This window comes from Callithrix jacchus, chromosome 1 (genome assembly GCF_049354715.1).
Source record: "Callithrix jacchus isolate 240 chromosome 1, calJac240_pri, whole genome shotgun sequence".
Lineage (NCBI taxonomy): Eukaryota > Metazoa > Chordata > Mammalia > Primates > Cebidae > Callithrix > Callithrix jacchus.
The window spans coordinates 50,109,715-50,127,374 of NC_133502.1; the positions used below are offsets into that span (position 1 = coordinate 50,109,715).

The 17,660-nt window shown below is 35.7% G+C and overlaps 1 long non-coding RNA gene across 1 annotated transcript in view; it reads left to right on the forward strand.

Moving 5' to 3' along the window:
• The window catches only part of LOC144578768 (uncharacterized), a 144,979-nt gene that overhangs the window by 20,397 nt on the left and 106,922 nt on the right, over positions 1-17,660 (forward strand). Inside the window, exon 3 of the long non-coding RNA XR_013525165.1 lies at positions 5,471-5,547. This is a non-coding gene — a long non-coding RNA (uncharacterized LOC144578768). The remainder of the gene's footprint in view (positions 1-5,470; positions 5,548-17,660) is intronic.

Genomic DNA, 17,660 nt, shown 5'->3' on the forward strand with positions numbered 1-17,660 from the left:
CAGAATAAGACTGAGCAGGGTAGGATGTTATAATAGACTCCAATTTCTTTGACATTTTAACTCAAATAAGATTAAATATTAATTTTGAATTTTAATTCCTTAATATTTTGATATTATATTTTCTGTAAAATAATTGGATTTTTAGACTCCTGCTTCCCAGTAATTTGATTAGAAGTCTTATATTAAAATGTGACAATAACTTATGGATGACATTTTATTATTGGAGTATCTTAACATTGCATTTGATGTTTTACAAATCCTTTGATGAAATATATTGGACAAATGTAGTTTGGCAAAATTTGGATAAAAGATAAAAGGAGGCATAGTTTTGAATTTGGATATTTAATTACTTTGAAGAAAAATGTGAGTTAACACATTATTCTACCTAATTTTTTTTTTTTTTTTTTTGAAACGGAGTTTCGCTCTCGTTACCCAGGCTGGAGTGCAATGGCGCCATCTCGGCTCATCGCAACCTCCACCTCCTGGGTTCAGGCAATTCTCCTGCCTCAGCCTCCTGAGTAGCTGGGATTATAGGCCCGTGCCACCATGCCCAGCTAATTTTTTGTATTTTTAGTAGAGACGGGGTTTCACCATGTTGACCAGGATGGTCTTGATATTCTACCTAATTTAAGAGATACTGGCACTGGCTATGTGTAGTTTATGCGGTAAATATGAAGGAGTGGTGGAGGAAATTGAGAGAATTTCCTTGTAAACACATAAAAAAGATGGTCTATTTGATTGCTGTTCTTCTGTGAAGAAATCAACCACATCGCTAGTTGACAATCAATGCCTCTTTGATTAAATAATCACAGAACTTATCATATATTTAATATATAATATGTAATATGAAGAACATTTAGGTAGTACAATGAAAATAATCAACAAGGAGGGTTAATTATCAAGGAATTCTCTCTTGAAAAATGGGCTTGGCTGAAATCTTTAAATTAAGTGGAAAATAAAAAGTGTATAAGTATCTTAAAAGAATATCTAAAAGCATAAGCTGATAGGAGTGAATGTGGAATCTAAAGGAAAACCAATATACCTTCAACACAGAGGGGAGTTGGAGGAATGACATGTGAAATAAGGCAGGATCTAGAACTACAGGGCTTCACAGATCATTAGAAATTTTGACTCTATTTTCGAAAAAAAAAAAAACTATGGCAGCTATCAATAATTGCCTCGTAATGATCCATTCTACGTTGTGTCTCAATAATAGAGATGGAAAATTTCACCCAATTTTGCTTGTAGTATTAAGTGATCATGTGACTAAGAGTTGATCAATGGAGGTAAGAAAAAGTATTGGTGCAAAATGCAGAACATCTATTTCAAAGGAGCTGACCCAGCTCTGAGGAGCACACTTTGTTCTACCAACTGCCTAGAATATAAATGTAATTGTTAATGCTATAGCAGCAGTTTTGCACTATAAATGGTTTTAGAGAAGGCAGTCAATACTGAAATTGGTAGAGTTGAAACTAAGAACTCAGTTTCTTTATGACACCATGAAGTTACCAAGTCAGGCCTGATATTCTTACTTCAAAATTTACTTTATAAAAAAAATTGTTGCGTTTCATTGTAGACATGACAATTCTTATTGCTGTGGCTATATTTGGCCAAACCTAATTTTTATTGCTATATAAACCAACTAAAGTATAATGTGGAAAGTGGAGGCACTGAGATGAAAAAAAAAATTGCAGTTTATAAATATCACTCTGTTCTATAGAAAAAGACTAGCATGGAGTAAGAATAGATTTAGGAAAACTGGTTAATAGGGCTCTTACAATTGGTTAGATGAGAAATTAGAGTTATTTAGGCTATGAAGATAGAAGTGAAAGGAAGAGAAGATGTATTAAATGAGTTGATGAGAAATTTGACATGAACATCCTTCTGACTATGAGCCAGGTCTTTATGAGCTAATTCCAACACCCAAACTCATATTAATTTTTGTGAAGAAATGAATCATTTTCAGGTAATTTCCATGTTACAAATCTTACAAAAGTTATATAAAGTGCATTCAGTATCATTTTATATTTAGAGTTTCAAACTATTTTTACAGTGAATCATAAAGTAAGAGTTAGCAGCATTATTATAGTGGCATATAGTGAAATAATAAGTGTACTTAGTTTGGTATCCATTAGTAAAAGATTTATTCTTCTCAGGATGTTTGATGGGCATATTTAAAAAGAAAATAATTTCTCATACATTTTCAAATATACTAAGGATAAAATTTAGTAGCTAGAATCAACCAAACACATTCTATATTTGGAAAAGAATATATTTCAGCTTTTATATTTCTATCTCCTGTCTTACTATCTTTTTTGCTAATGTACATTATTCATGGATATGCAAAAATAAATGCTACTTAAAGAAAATGAAAAATTAAGTTTAAAGTTTTAACTATGAAATCTTGTCAATGAACTAAAAATTGCTTTTAGGTACTTTCATCTTTTTCAACCAAAAAAAAAGTGAAAAACATTTCCAACAATATATTTATTATCAATACAAAGTATTTCTCAATATGATATTTAAAAGATGGACTGAAAAAAGATGTATGAAAATTAATTTGTTTTCCAGTTGTTTTGATGGCTTTCCCTAATTATTAGCAAGATTCAGAAACACAATATATTTTTCCATGGGTCTGCTATCTTTGAATAAGGATATTCCTGAAACAGTGAGTGGGCTAAGCTACTGAGAAGGCTGACATGATCAATAGAATTAGACTATTAAATTCTAAAATAAGGTAATCAAATGAAATTCAACCAAAATAATACTATTGAATTCTAAATAAGCAATTTAAGATATATGTTACATACATTTTAAATGTTTTTAAAAACTTTTAAAGAAAAGACTTCAAAATGTTTAAAATATGATAAAATATTACCATAAAACATAACAAATATAATAGAAAATATTATCAATATTTTAGTCTATCACTGAAAAAACATAAAAGGGCAAAATTGCATACTTATTTTATGTTGTATTCATATGAGAAATTGGCAATAAAAAATACCAAATTTTTCGATCATAATATGTTTACAGAGATTATAGCAACTATAAGCAAACTTTACTTACAAAAGGGCAACAGAAGTACTAACACTGACTCAGTCTGAAAATGCACAGATTTATATTCTAACTCTACTTAGAAAATTATGGAAAATGTGAATACACATCTAGACATTGCATTAGCATTTAGAAGTGTATCATTACATAACCTCTGTAAAATTGTATGTTTTAGATATTCAGACAATTAAAAGCAAATTGTATTTTAGAATTATAGGGAAAATAATTTTGACATTACAAACCCCAGTGGTACTAGGAATCCCAAAAGTGTCTAGACCATACTTTGAGAACTGCTATTGTAGACATGGACATGGTTTGGCTGTTCCACTCACTCAAATCCCATCTTGAATTTTAACTCCCATAATTCCTACATGTCTTGGGAGGAACTTGGTGGGAGGTGATGGAATTATAGGGCTGGTTTTTCCTGGGCTGTTCTCATGATAGTGAATGAGTCTCATGAGATCTGATGGTTTTATATAAGGGAGTTATTTGCACAGCTCTCTTTTGTCTGCTTCCCTGTGAGATGTGCCTTTCACCTTCTGCCATGATGGTGAAGTCTCTTTCTTTTGTAAATTGCCCTGTCTTGGGTATGTCTTTATCACAGTGTGAGAATGGACTGATACTGTAAATCGGTACTGTAAGAGTGGGGCATTGCTGAACAGATCCCTGAAAATGTGAAAGTGACTTTGGAACTAGGTAACAGACAGAGGTTGGAAAAGTTTGGAGGGCTCAGAAGGAGACAGGAAAATGTGGGAAAATTTGGAACTTCCTAGAGACTTATTGAATACTTTTTCCCTAAATGCTGATATGCACAATAAAGTCCAGGTTGTGGTGATCTCAGATGGACATGAGGAGCTTGTTGGGAACTGAAGCAAAGGTGACTCTTGTTATGTTTTAGCAAAGAGACTGGTGGCATTTTGCCCCTTCCATCGAGATTTGTGAAACTCTGAACTTGAGAGAGATGATTTAGGGTATCTGTAAAAGAAATTTCTAAGCAACAAAGCACTTGATAAGTGACTTGGGTGTTGTTAAAGGCATTCAGTTGTATATGGAAAGCAGAACATAAAAGTTTGGAAAATTTGCAGCCTGATAATGCAATAGAAAGAAAAACCCAGTTTCTGAGGAGAAATTCAAGCCTGCTGCAGAAATTTGTGTAAGAAACCAAGAGTTGAATGTTACTTACCGAATCAGTGGGGAAACTGTCTCCAGAGCATGTCAGATGTCTTCATGGCAACCCCTCTCATCACAGACCCAGATGTTTAGGAGGAAAAAATGATTTTGTGGGCAGGGCCCAGGGTCCCACTGCTCTGTGCAATCTAGGGATTCGCTGCCCTGCATCCCAGCCGCTTCAGCCATGACTAAAATGGGCCAACACATAGCTTGGGCTGTTGCTTCAGAAGGTGGAAGCCCCAAATCTTGACAGCTTCGACACGTGTTTCAGCCTGCAGGTAAACAGAATCAAGAATTTTGGTTTGGGAACATCTGCCTAGATTTCAGAAGATGTATGAAAATGCCTGGATGCCCAGGCAGAAGTTTGCTGCAGGGGCAGGGTGGAGAACCTCTGCTAGGGCAATGTGGAAGAGAAATGTGGGGTTGGAGGCCCACACAGTGTCTCTACTGTAGCACCACCTAGTGGAACTGTGAGAAGAGGGCCACTGTCCTTCAGATCCCTGGATGGTACATCCACTGACAGGTTGGACTGCATGCCTGGAATAGCTGCACACTCCACCCCAGTTTGTGAAAGCAACTGGGAGGAAATCTGTAACCTCTAAAGCCACAAGGGCAGAGCTGCTCAAGACCATGGGAACTCACCACTTGCATCAATGTGATCTGTCTGTGAGATATGAAGTCAAAAAAGATTCGTTTGAAACTTTAAGATTTGACTGTCTCACTGGATTTTGGACTTGCATGGGGCCTGTAGCTCCTTTCTTTTGGCCAATTTCTGCCATTTGGAATAGCTGTATTTACCCAATGTCTGTACCCCCATTGTATCTAGGAAGGAACTAACCTGTTTTTGATGTTACAAACTCATAGGCAGAGGGAATTTGCCTTGTGTCAGATGAGACATTGGACTGTGGCCTTTTAGTTAATGCTGAAATGAGTTTAGACATTGGGGGACTGTTGGGAAGTCAGGATTGTGTTTGACATGTGAGTACATGAGATTTGGGAAGGGTCAGAGGTGGAATAATTTGGCTTGGCTCTATCCCCACCCAAATCTCATCTTGAAGTGTAACTCCCCCAATTCCCATATGTCATGGAAGGAATCTGGTGGAAGGTGATTGAACTATGGGGGTGGATCTTTCCTGGGCTATTCTCATAATAGTGAATGAGTTTCATGAAATCTGATGGTTTTAATAATGATAGTTTTTTTCTTTTTTCTTTTCTTTCTTTCTTTTTTTTTTTTTTGCACAAGGTCTTTTGTCTGCTGCCATGTGAGTCATGCCTTTCACCTTCTGCCATGATTGTGAGGTATCCCAGCCATGTGGAACTGTAAGTCCAATAAATCTGTTTTAAAAATTTCCTATTGTAAATTGCCTAGTCTTGGGTATGTCATTATCAGCAACATGGGACAGACTAATACAGACACAAAGACACACATTATAAACATGGATTTTGAAGTGTTCTTTTAAACTGCAATGGGTTGTAATAGAAGTATGGTACTAATAGAAAAAAAGGAAAATCATGTGGTCTGTTTTTTGAAACCAGGTCACTCACAGAATTTCGAAAAGCATTGAGGAATCTATTTGCAGAGCATAAATATAGTGAGAAACTGTTATAAAGCTGGATAAATGGTAACCCATAGGATATACTTTTGAAATGAATGATAAAGTCATCCCTTGCAGCTCCTTGGAGGATAGGAAAAAAAGATACCTAATAAACTTTAAGATTTGAGCAGAAAAATTTCTAGACAGAATGTTAAAATATCATATAGATTTTACTAGCTGCATGCAATAAAATACTAGAAGAAAGAGAAAACAGAGAGTGGAAAAGGTTGCTAGCAAAATTTAGAAAAATACAAAGAGCTCCAGACCACCTGTGTTTAAAAAAAAAAAAAAAAAAAAAACACACACACACACACAAACAACAACAAAAAACTTCTTTCTTATCTCCAGTTCTTTCCAAGAACAAAAAGTTTCTCAAAGTAAAATACACTTGGGACAAAGACCACATCAAAGACATAGATAAAAGTTCCTTTTTTAATGACATTGAAAAAGTTAAAGTGATATGCCCTCTCAGGTGAAAGGACTCCTAAGAAACATAATACGTCATCTTACAGAAGTATCACAAGCTCAGAGTAGCACTGGCTATAAGAAACTGGCAGGCATTACTTTAAAAGTTCATGAGTGAGAATTTTGACACATGGAATGAAATAAATTCAGATTTATAGAGAACTCACATTTTCAAGGAGACTATCTTAGTGAAAATGCTTCCAAATTGGACTAAAATGGGCTAAAACTATTCAAAATGGACTTTGCCATAGGCCTCCACATTTCACCAGTATGGAAATGGGATGAAAATATTGTTCAAAGACCATATAACACAATATGTTATTCAAAAGTGGCCAAGCACAGAACATGAAGATGCATTACTCAAAAGAAGACATGTAAGTGGCCAAAAAAAAAAAGAAAGAAAAAATGCTTATCATCATTCATTATCAGAGAGTTACAAATTAAAGCCACCTTGAGATGTCGCATCTCATCCGTCAGTATGGCTGCTATTAAAAAATCAAATAATGACAGATTCTGGGGAAGCTGCAGAGACGAAGGAATCCTTATACACTTCTGGTGGGAATGTAAATTTGTTTAACCACTGTGGAAAACAGTTTAGAGAGTTTTCAAAGAACTTAAAACAGAGCTACCATTCAACCCACCAATACCATTACTGGGCGTATACCCAAAAGATAATAAATTATTTTACCAAACAGACACATGCAAGTCATGTGTTCATTGCAGGACTATTCATAATAGCAAAGATATGGAGTCAACCAAGATGCTCCTCAATGGTGAATTGGATAAAAAAAATGTGGTAAATGTACACCATAGAATGCTATACAGACGTAAAAAAAGAATGAAAACATGTCCATTGCAGTAACAGGGATTCAGCTGAAAGCCATCATTCTAAGTGTATTAACACAAAATCAGAAAACCAAATACTGCATCTTCTCACTTATAAGTGGGAACTAAACGTCAGATACTCATAGTCATAAATATGAGAACTATAGATACTGCGGACTACTAGAGAAAGGGAGTGGGACTTGGGCTGAAAAACTACCTATTGAGTATTATGCTCACTACCTGGGTGACAGGATCCATATTCCAAAGCTCAGCATCAATAAATAAGCCCATGTAACAAACCTGCATTTATACACCTACCCTGTGTCTAAAATAAAAGTTAAAATTACTTCTTATATGGCCAAGAAGGGTTAACAAAAAGGTTAGCTCAGAAAACAGAAGCAAGAATTATAAGGAATAATGGACTGGAGAGTCTGCTTTTGAGAGGCAGAACTGAATTAAGGAGTATTCACTGCCCCTGTAAGTTTGGGTACCTGCCAGTATGTGCCTGCTGGATTGCAGAATGGCTCTGCGCCAGTAATACTATTTGTCTTCCATTTTTCCCTTTTCAATCAGAGTGTTTATGTAATTATCTTCTCCCTTAGTTCCCATTGCACTTTGGATCTGTGGTGAGCAGATAATTGGTCTTATAAATTCATAAGTATCCAGACCAACAACACCATGCATGGTGCTATGTCTGAACCAAATGTAAATTGCAAGATCTTGCTCTCCAAGCCCCAGTGCTATACTTTAATGAGACTTCTGTAGTCCTTGGATGGCTGTTAACATATATTACATATGGGATGGATGTAAGTAATTGTGACCAGAAGGTGAATTGTGGTAGATGAATTGCACTGAATTCCTGATTCTTACAAAGTATCTGGTTTAGAAAGTGGGAGGGATCTTCTGTGTGACTGACTTTGCCCAGTGGGAACTTGTCAACAGTGACACAATCAGATCTGAAAAACACTTAATAATTGGTGTATTCCTCATTTCACTGTTTTCCATTGCTGTATCCATGATAAAATTATATGATTGCAGGTACATGGAATACATATGTGGAAGAGAGCTAAAACTTTGTTTCAAGAAGGTCATCAATTGTATTTTAAACCATAACAACAAAAATTGAGAAAACTGAAGTTAAAACACACCATTGCAGATAGCATTAAAATATATCAAAGATCTAAAAATAAATATGACTAAAATTCAGAATGATCTTACACAAAAATCTGTAAAATATTATTAAAACAATTGTTAGAAGAAATAAATAATGGCAGAACATACCATGGCCTTTGTTTAGAACAGTTAACATTGTAAAGTTTTCAATTTGGCTCAGACTAATTTATACATCTTGGGAAGTGCCATGACATTTATGGAAGTATTTGTATGTGTTTGTTTATGTTAAAATGGAAACATAATATTATATAGTATATGTAAATATAATAGATACAGAATAGCCAAGAAAGCTGTTCAGGAAAAAATGGAATTTTTAATTTAATCAAATATCAAAATTTCTTACAAAGTGTCAGCAATTAAGACAACGTAGTTTTGGAACAAGGATGGGTAGAAAGACCAACAACGCAAAGTAGAGCTCAAATAGATGATTGCATATTTGATTTACAAAAATATAAACACAAATATTTACTGCTTATAAGTGGTTAAAGGCATTGTCTTCAAATAACAGCATGGGCCGATTGGATACTCATATGGAATATAAAAAAAAAAAATGGCCTGTATTTCACACCATATACAAAAATCAAATCATGTTAGTCTATAAATCTAAATGTAAAAGTCCAAACAATTAAGCTTTGAGTGTATAATATAGTTCAATATTTCTTATCTAGTGGAAGATGAGTTTCTTAAAATAAAAATACTAATTATGAACAAGAGCCTTGATACATTGGACTATTAAAATGAGAAATTCATAGCACCAAAACTAATTTTTCAGAGAGAAAAAAGACAAAGAGCATAGTGACAAAAGTTATTACAACAGGCAAAGATAATAAAAGGCTGATATTCTGAAGATATGTGTTAAAATGTTACAAATTAATAAGATAACGAATTACAATCACAGAAAACCTTAGACAAAGAACTTAGACACATTAGAAATAAGAAAGTCAAAAGATAAATGAGTACATTCTATTCTCAGTACAGTAGTCCACAAGGAAACTCAAATCAAAATCATATTTTATAATGCCCTCTCTCACAATAGCAGTAACAAGAGCCAGTGAAATTGTGGAGAAACAGAAACCTCACTACTAAAAGAAAGAATGCACAGCCATAGAGGAAAACTAATTAACATCTACTTAAATGAACATAAGGATTCACTGTGTTAGAGAAATTCCACTCCTCAGTGTATACTCAGTATGTATTCATAGGTGCATCAAAAGACATAAAAATCAAGAACAATAACATGATTGTTTGTATTATCCCTAAGCAGAAAACACACCAGAAGAATGAAACTGTACTGCAAACTAAATAGCAACAAAAATGAAGACACTAAATGAACACACAAAATCATAGATGAGAGCTCAACACAATGTTGAACAAAATAATTCACATTTAGAATTCCATTTCATTCTATAGACAGGTGGAACAGCTCCCACCAAGCAACTGAGATGACTGTAGTGCTTCTAAAATATCTTCAGAGGGAAAGAGCCAAGAATGGAATAGAGAAAAGATACAGAAGGTGGCCTCAATGGGGAGACATCAGGGAACCCAGCATGAGCTTCTGTGCAGCAGAACTCATTTGTGGTTCCCAGTTGCTTCAGGGGCAATAGTGGAACTGGCAAGGAGTAACATATTCTCACTACAGGCCCCTGGAACCCTGGCAGGAGGAGACCCCTCAATCAATGTAGACACTCAATTTGGTAGGGAATGCTGCTTAGAGAAGTGGTAGGGGCTGCAAGTCAGAGATATTCAATTTGGCAGGGTAAGTTGCTTAGCGAAGTGGTAGGGGCTGTAAGCCAGCTGTTGTGAAACACGGAGGTTTTGGTGCTGGAGCACCTGCAGCAGAGCATGACCACAGAAAGCCATTCCCATACAGTTGACTTGCTCCCATAGGAGACTTTAGCCTTAGGGAAACTTTCAGAAATAAACTCTGCAAGGCAGTCTTGCCCATCAGATGGGACTGGTCTGACCTGAGCACCCATTGGTCTGCTGTCTCTTCTGGGTCTCCACCCTGGATACTCCTACTTGCAGGGCAGCCTTGGGTGCCCTGGAGGCCACATCATAGCCTCTGCACTGGCAGATCATGCCTGAGTAACAGAAAGCTCCAGGAGGGCAGTGCCTATGGCCACACACTGACTCTCATTCTCTGTCCCCATTCAGAAGCTTCGCCCAGGGCCATCGTGCTTCACTTTGCTGGTATGTTTCTGTGCCACTGTTTACTTTTCTTGCCCCACCAGATCTCTAGAGTGCAGTTGTCCCCCTCTCCCTACCACCCACCATTGAGGGACATAGAGCCAGCCAGCCTCTCCCCTCCCAACACTCTGACCTGGTGCTAACACTGCACAGAGAACAGCAGATCCTCCACTGCTCTGAGCAATCACTCTTAGTTGCAGGACACAGATAAGACATCCAAACCTGTGTCTACCAGTGCCCACCACTGAATCATTACTAATTCTAGGGTGGCTTCATACTAGTAGGGGCCCCCTGCCACTCCCTTCCAGTTGTATTTCCTTTGCTACTGTAATGATTGCCCACAGAGAGGCAGGAACCTCAGCACATGCTAGCATTCTGCCACAGCTGCTATTATCATTGCTAATGGTACATGTAAATGAGGATGGATCTCCTGTCACCTTACCACAAAAAACTTTGGCTGACACTACCCATTGGAGGGGCCAGTGATCTGAGAGCACCACTAGAGTCACCACTTATCTGGGAGCACCTAAGCCCACCAAGCACATAGATTCCTAACCTCAAAGAGCCAGAATACAAAGTCTGGTCCCAATAAAAGTTCTCCAGAGATAGAGCACACAGTCCTGAAGTGGGGAGCTGAGCATGGGTTCCCCAAAATCCAGAAATGATGCAATTTGGCTGAATCTACCTTATGCCACAATCAAATCATCTAGGTCATCAAATAGGAAAAAAAAAATCCAAAGGTCAGCAACCTCAAAGATTGAAGGTAGATAAGCCCACAAAAATGAGAAAGAATCGGCACAAAAACCCTGACAGCTAAAGAGCCAGAGTACCTTCTTTCCTCCAAATGACCTTATCAATTCTCCAGCAAGGGTTCTGAATTGGGCTGAGGTGATGGAAATGACAGAAGTGGAATTCAAAGTATGAAAAAGAACAAAGATAACTGAGCTGTGGGAGTACATTGAAACCTAATCCAAGGAAGCCAAAAAGCATAATAAAATAATGCAGGAGCTGACAAATGAAATAGTCAGTATAGAAAAGAATGTAACCATTAAATTAGTAGAGATGCAATCATGCTATAATAATTTTATAATGACATCAAGTATTAATAGCAGAAAAGATTATGCAGAGAAAAGACTCTCAGAGCTTGAAGACTGACTTCCCGAAATAAGACAGTCAGTCAAGAGTAAGGAAAAAAGAATAAATAAAACTTCCAATAAATATGGCATTATATAAAGAGACCAAATCTACAACTTACTGTTGTCCCTGGAAATGATGGGGAGAATGAAACTAACTTGGAAAACATATTTCAGGATATCATCCATGAGAACTTCCCTAACTTAACTAGAGAGGCAAACATTCAAATTCAGTAAATGCAAAAAACCCCAGTAAGACACTTCACATAAAAATCATCCCCAAGATGAATATTCATCAGATTCTCCAAGGTGGAAGTAAAAGATGTTAAAAGCAGGTATAGAGAAAGGTCAGGTCACATATAAAGGGAAACCCATCAGACTAACAGCAGACCTTTCAGCAGAAACTATACAAACCAGAAAAGATAATGGGTCAATATTCAACATTCTTAAATAAAAAGAAATTCCAATCCAGAATTTCATGCCCAGCCAAACTAGGCTTCTTAAGCAAAGGAGAAATAAAATCCTTCTTAGGCAAGCAAATGCTGAGGGCATTTGTCACCACCAGACCTGCCTTACAAGACCTTCTGAAGATAGCACTAAATATGGAAATGAAAGACCATTACCAGCCACTACAGAAACACACTGAAGTCCACAGACTAGTGACACTAAAAGGAACCACATAAACAAGTCTGCTAAATAACCAGCTAACATCATGATGATAGGATTAAATCTACACATAGCAATACTAACCTTGAATGTAAATGGACCAACTGCTTCAATTCAAAGACAGAGTGGAAACTAGATAAAGAAGCAAGACCCATTATGTTGTCTTCAGGAGACTCATCTCACATGAAATGACACATGTAAGCTCAAAATAAAGTGATAGAGAAAAATCTACCAAGCAAATGGAAAACAGAAAAGCAAGGGTTGGAATCCTAGTTTCAGACAGAACAGACGTTAAACCAACAAAGCTCACAAAAGACAAAGAAGGGAATTGTATAATGGCAAAGGGTTCAATACAAAAAGAAAATCTAATGTTTCTAAATATGTGTGTACCCAACACAAGAGTACCAAGACTCATAAAGCAAGTTTTTAGAGACCTTCAACTAGACTTAGACTTCAACACAATAATGGTTGGAGACTTTAACGGCCCAGTAAAATATTAGGACCTGAACTCAGCACTGGATCAAATACACATGATAGAGAACAACATAACTTTCCACCCCAAAACAACAGAATATACATTTTTCTTATTTCTATATGGTACATACTCTAAGACACTTCTCACAAATTTCAAAAGAACTGAAATCATAACAACAATCACTCAGACCACAACACAATCAAATTATAAATCAAGACTAAGATATTTACTCAAAATCATTTAATTACATAGAAATTGAGAAACCTGATCCTGAATGACTCCTGGGTTAAAAATTAAATGAAAGCAGACATCAAGAAGTTCTTTGAAACAAATAAGAACAAAGATATAACGTACCAGAATCTCTGGGACACAGCTAAGGAAGTGTTACAAGGGAAATGTATGGCACTGAATGCCCACATCAAAAAGTTAGAAAGATCTTAATTTAACAACTTAACACCACAATTAAAAGAACTAAGGAACCAAGAGAAAACAAATCTCAAAGATAGCAGAAGACAAGAAATAGCCAAAATTAGAGCTGAACTAAATGAGGTTGAGACACAAAAATGTATTCAAAGGTCAAAAAATTCAGGAGCCAGGTTTTTGAAAAATAAAAAAATAAAATAGACCACTAGCTAGACTAATAATAACAAATGAGAGAAGATTCAAATAAACATAATCAGAAATGATAAGGGGGATATTACCACTACCTCACAGAAATACAACCATCAGAAAATACTATAAATAACTTTATGCACATAAACTAGAAAAATGAGAAGACATGGATAAATTCCTCAACACATACAATAATGACACCAATAATGAAACCAATAATGAGCTCCGAAATTGAATCAGTAATAAATAACTTATTAACCAATAAAAGCCTAGAACCAGACAAATTCCTTCTGAATTTTACAAGATGTACAAAGAAGAGCTGGTAACATTGCTGCTGAAACTGTTCCAAAAAAGTGAAGAGAAGGGATGCTTCCTTAACTCATTCTACAGGAGCCGTCATCATCTTGATAAGAAAACCTGACAGAGACATGGCAGAAAAAGAAAACTTCAGGCCAATATCCTTCATGAATGCTGATGCAAAAAATCCTGAATAAAATACTGATTCTAGTAGCACATCAAAAAGCTTATCCATCACAATCAAGTAATCTGGAATGCAAGGTTCGACCAACATAGACAAATCAATAAATGATATTAATTGCATAAAACAGAACTAAAGACAAAAACCACATTTTATTTCAATAGTTACAGAAAAGGCTTTCAATAAAATTCAATGCCATTTTATGTTAAAATCTCTGAGGAAACTAAATATTAAAGAAACATACCTCAAAATAATAAGAGCCATATATGTTAAACCCAGAGCCAACATCATACTGAATGGGTAAAAGCTAGAAGCACTCCCCTTGAAAATCAGCACAAGACAAGAATACCTTCTCTCACCACTCTTATTCAGTATAGTACTAGAAGTCCCAAAGAGGCCAATTGGACAAGAGAAAGAAATATAGGGCATCCAAATAAGAAGAGAAAAAGTCAGGCCGGGCACGGTGGCTCAAGCCTGTAATCCCAGCACTTTGGGAGGCCGAGGTGGGTGGATCACAAAGTCAAGAGATCGAGACCATCCTGGTCAACATGGTGAAACCCCGTCTCTACTAAAAAAAATACAAAAAATTAGCTGAGCATGGTGGTGTGTGTCTATAATCCCAGTTACTTAGGAGGCTGAGGCAGGAGGATTGCCTGAACCCAGGAGGTGGAGGTTGCAGTGAGACGAGATCGCGCCATTGCACTCCAGGCTGGGTAACAGGAGTGAAACTCCATCTCAAAAATAAATAAATAAAAAGAAGAGAAAAAGTCAAACTATCCCTTTTTGCAGACAATATGATCCTATATCTAGAAAACCCCATACTCTCGGCCAAAAAGTTTCTTAATCTAATAAACAACTTAGATTAAGCAAAGTCTGAGGATACAAAATCAATGTGCAAAAATTACTAACCTTCTCATATACTATCAACAGTCAAGCTGAGAGCCAAATCAGGAATGCGATCCCATTCACAATTCTCATAAACACACAAAAATACCTAGAAATACACCTACCAGGGAAGTGAAAGATCTCTACAAGGAGAACTACAAAACACTGTTCAAAGAAATCAGAGATGACACAAACAAATGAAAAACATTCCATGCTCTTGGAGAAGAAGAATCAGTGTTTTAAAAATGGCCATACTGCCTAAAGTAACTTGTAGATTGAATGCTATTTTTATGAAACTGCCATAAAAATTCTTCACAGAACCAGAAAAAAACATTTTAAAATTTATATAAAACTACACAAGAGCCTGAATGGTCAAGACAATACTACACAAAAAGAACAAAACTGCAGGCATCATGCTACCCAACTTCAAACTATACTACATGGTTATAGTAGCCAAAACGGGAAGGCACTGGCACAAAAAAGAGACACATATAGATCAATGGAAGAGAATAGAGAACTCAGAAATAAGTCTACACCCCTACAACTATCTGATCTTTGACAAAACTGACAAAAACAATCAATTGGGAAATGACTCCTTATTCTATAAATAGAGCTGTGATAACTGGTCAGCCATGTGCAAAAAATTGAAACTGGACCTTTTCCTTACGCATTACACAAAAATCAGCTCAAGATGTATTAAGGACTTAAAATGTGAAACCCTAAACCATAAAAACCCTAGAAGAACACCTAGGCAACAGCATTCAGGACTAAGGTGTGGGCAAATATTTCATGCCAAAGATAACAAAAGCTATTATCAATAAAAACAAAAATTAGAAAATGGGATCTAATTAAAAACTAAAACACTCTGAATAAGAAAGGAAACTATCAACAGAGTGAACAACCTACCAAATGGGAGAAAATGTTTGCAAGCTATCCATCTGACAAAGGACTAACATCCAGCATCTGTAAGGAACTTCAACAAATTTACAAGTAAAAGACAAACAACCTCATTTAAATGTGGGCAAAGGACATAAAAAAAGCATATATGTAGCCAAAAAGCATATGAAAAGAAGCTCAACGTCACTAATCATTAGAGAAATGCAAATCAAAACCAGAATAAGATGCCATCTCACACCAGTTAAAACAGCTATGATTAAAAAGTCAAATAGTAACAGATGTTGGTGAGGTTGTGGAGAAAAAAGATTGCTTATACACTGTTGGTGGGAGTGTGAATTAGTTTAACCGTTGTGGAAGATAGTGTGGTGATTCCTCAAAAACCTAAAAACAGAAATACCATTTGACCTAGCAATCCCATTACTGGGTATATACCCCAAAAATATAAATTGTGCTATTATAAAGACACATGCACACATATGTTCTTTGCAGCACTATTCAAAATAGCAAAGACAAGGAATGAACCTAAATGCCCATCAGTGGTAGACTGCATAAAGAAAATATGGTACATAGACAACTTGGAATACTATAAAGCTATAAGAAATGATATCATCTCATTTGCAGGAACATGGATGGAGTGAGATCATTATCCTTAGCAGAATAACACAGGAACAGAAAATAAATTAATGCATGCTCTCACTTATAAGTCGGAGCTAAATGATGAGATCACATGGACACATAAAGGGGAACAACACACACTGGGGCCTATTACCCGTGGAGGGTGGGAAGAGGAAGAAGATAAAGAAAAATAACAGGTGCTAGGCTTAATACCTGAGTTACAAAATCATCTGTACAGTAAACACCCATAACACAAGTTTACCTACATAAGAAACCTGCACATGAACCCCTGAACTTAAAATAAAAGTTAAATTTAAAAAACTAAGAAAAATAAATTAATTTATACAAATGCAAACTCTAAGACTAATTAAACTGTGGTGTTTAGGGATACATGCTTATTTGGTAATAGTATTTAAACATCAAATAATTATGATTAAAAGTGAGAACAATGTTTACTTTGGGAACAAAGTATGAAATAGTGAAAAGGATATTTTGGTAGTTCCAGATCCTGGTACTTCATTACGTCTTTACCTTGGTGTTGCTTACATAGATGTTATGTTTTATCATATGTCATTGAGCAGTGACATCAAAAACGTTAACTACATAGAAATAAATCTGACAAAAGATATACAAAAATGTTATCAACCATTATTTAGATATAGTAGCACAGAAAACTATTAACCATTGTGGAGATATACTGTTTATAAATTTTAATGAATTAGTAATGTAGAGATTTCAGCTCACACTGAGATATAAAATCAGTGTTCTTAATTAAATTTAGCAGAAATGAGAAAAGTACTAATGTCTAAGAATAGTCAGGATACATTTATAGAAGTACAAAGTGGTTAGAAAGTATTATATTAAAGGTTATTACTAATTCCAGGAGCTTTTTGGAGATTCTTTGATTTTCTACGTAGACTGTAACGTCATATGAGCATAAAGACAATTTTGTTTCTTCGTTTCTAATCTGTATAAGTTTTATTGCGTTTTCTCATCTTATTATTCTACTTATAATTTTGGTACAAGGTGAATAACAGTAGAGAAATATAACATACTTGCTTTTTTCTTAACCTTAGGGAAAACGAGCCCAGCATCTCACAATTAGAATGTTAGCTATAAGATTTTGTAGACATTCTTTACCAACTTGATAAAACTGTCCTCTATTCCTTGTTTGCTGAATTTTTTTTAACATGAATCAATGTCAGTCTATGTCATATACCTTTTTTACACTAGTTGTTATAATATTCTTTTCTTTTGCCCTTTCGTCCTTTAATGTGGTATATTGATTTTGATTGATTGATTTTGTTTTTGTTTTAAGATAAGATTTCCCTATATTGCCTAAGCTGGTCTTGAGTTCCTGGACTCAATAGATTCTCCAACCTCAGCCTACCAAATTTCAGGGACTACAGGCTTGTGCCAATATGCCC